This window comes from Lontra canadensis, unplaced genomic scaffold (assembly GCF_010015895.1).
Source record: "Lontra canadensis isolate GAN:19392208 unplaced genomic scaffold, GSC_riverotter_1.0 scaffold345, whole genome shotgun sequence".
In the NCBI taxonomy this organism is placed as follows: Eukaryota; Metazoa; Chordata; class Mammalia; order Carnivora; family Mustelidae; genus Lontra; species Lontra canadensis.
Genome location: NW_022631339.1, coordinates 75,346 through 77,494, shown reverse-complemented (window position 1 = coordinate 77,494; position 2,149 = coordinate 75,346).

Sequence of the window (2,149 nt, the reverse complement as noted above, 5' to 3'; positions counted from 1 at the left end):
AAAGAACTTTTGGGGTGGATATTTGGGTGCAGATTCTCACGGCCAAGCTAACAGCTAGATCTGCCTAAATGAAATCATTGATTTTTGAGGCCTTCAAATACTGTTGGGTCTTCTGGAGGTTACATATATCATAATAGGTCTAGAGCGAATGCCTTTGCTTTATTTCTAGGTTAGGGGAAAACACTATTCCAGAACGCCTTTGTTTGAGCTCCCGGAGTGTTTTGAAGCTTAAAATTCGTGGCCTTCTGGTTTGCAAGTGGTTGATTTCCATCCTAAGAGCCTTTCTCAGAGTGGCTGGAGTTTTCATTGATTTTGTTCTAGTTGTTTTATTTTAAATTCCCAAATCCAGGTAGTGAGTGTGGGTTGGGCATGCCTGGTTGAGAGGCCCAGCATGAGGAGGCCGTCATATTTTCTTGGTGACCTGGCTGTGCATGGCGGCCTAGAGCCTGCTTTCACTCAGCCTTGCTTTCATTTATTTGTTTTTATTATGGTAAAATACACATAACATAAATTAAGTTCAGTGATGTTCCATACGTTCATAATGTATAACCATCACCTTTGTCCAGTTCCAAAGTATTTTTATCACTGCTCTGAAGGAGCTTTTATGGCCATTAAATGGTCACTCCCCATTTATTCCTCTCCCTAAATGTGTGGCAATGACCAGTCTGCTCTCTGCCTGTGGATTCATCTGTTCTGGATATTTCATGTAAGTGGAGTCACTCAGTCTACGGCCTTTGGTATAGACAAATATGGCTTCTTTCACTTAGCATCGTGTTTCTGAGGTTCATCTTTGCTGCAGCATGTGTCAGAGCCTCATTCCTTTTTTATGGCTGAATAATATTCCATTGCGCGGATGTCCCACATTTGGTTTTCCATTCAGCTATTTCTACCTTTGGGCTGTGGTGAATAGCAGTGGTACGAATACTCATTTACAAGTATTTGTTTGATTACCTGTTTTCAGTTCTTTAGGGTGTATACATATGAATGAAATTACTCAGTAGTATGGTAATTATGTGTGTAGCATCAGCTTTGGTTTTGATGGTTTACAACTCCTAATTTGCTGTTGGGACCATTAGAGGTGTGTTTTAGACTCATGGATTCTGATAGTTCAAAAGAGCCTTAAAGATCATTTGATCTCTCTTCTCACCCATCCCAAGAAGTCTAACTAACAAGGAACATTGTAGAAGCCCTTCTACCCCCTCCATGCATAACTCTAGAGCGGAGGGGCACTACCTCCCAAGAATGAACAGTCCATTTTTGGCCAGTGCCATCCGTTGGCTTGTCCCTAGTTCTACCCTATAGAGAAAGTGTTTGTTTGTTGTTTGTTTTTAACCTGGACTCCAAGACTCTCGGGCTTCATCCACAGATAAACCTTGGTGTGGGGAGGTGGGAGAACAGTTCAGCCACCGTTACTCTCCAGGGGGTTCCTGAACCACCATTCTGGAGTGAGTGACCCAATAATGCCATCTTTCTCTTCTACCCATGAGCCTTCAAAAGCTTGTTGGCAGACCACTATTTGATTAACAGCTTCCCTCCTCTTACCTCTGATAGCCAGATGCAAAGATCAGCGAGGGGTTGTGTTTTCCCAAATACCACCTGTAAGAGGACAGAGCCCAGGGTGGAAAGCTGTACAGAAGGAGCTGAGAGGTTGAAGAGCATGGCAAGTCCTTGGCATGGGTCCCTTGCCTGTGACCTTGGTCACTTGCAGTTTACTGCTGATGCATAAAGCATTTGCTATCTAACAGATTATTTTGTTTTGAGAAGGCCATTTCTGAGAAAGCTGAGAAAGTCCTTGAAAGTTACACAGTTAAAGATGTTCATAGGGTGAGGAACATATATTGATTAGCTCTTTTTTAAAATAAACTTGTTATTGAAGTATAATGTACATAAAGGAAGTGCACAATCATAAGAGTACATTCTATGTGATTCCATTTATATGAAGTATAATAACAGAATGTATCTATGGTATTAGAAGTCATGATGTTGGTTACCATCAGGTGGGTTGTACTGGGAAGGGAGCAAAAGGGGTGCCCCTGAGATGCTGATTATGTTCCAGTACTTGAATGGAAACAACTCCTCATCATTTATCAAAATCCCAAATAGTATTGAATAGGAAAATCCTGGGGTTATTGTGGTTTGGGCCTGTTGT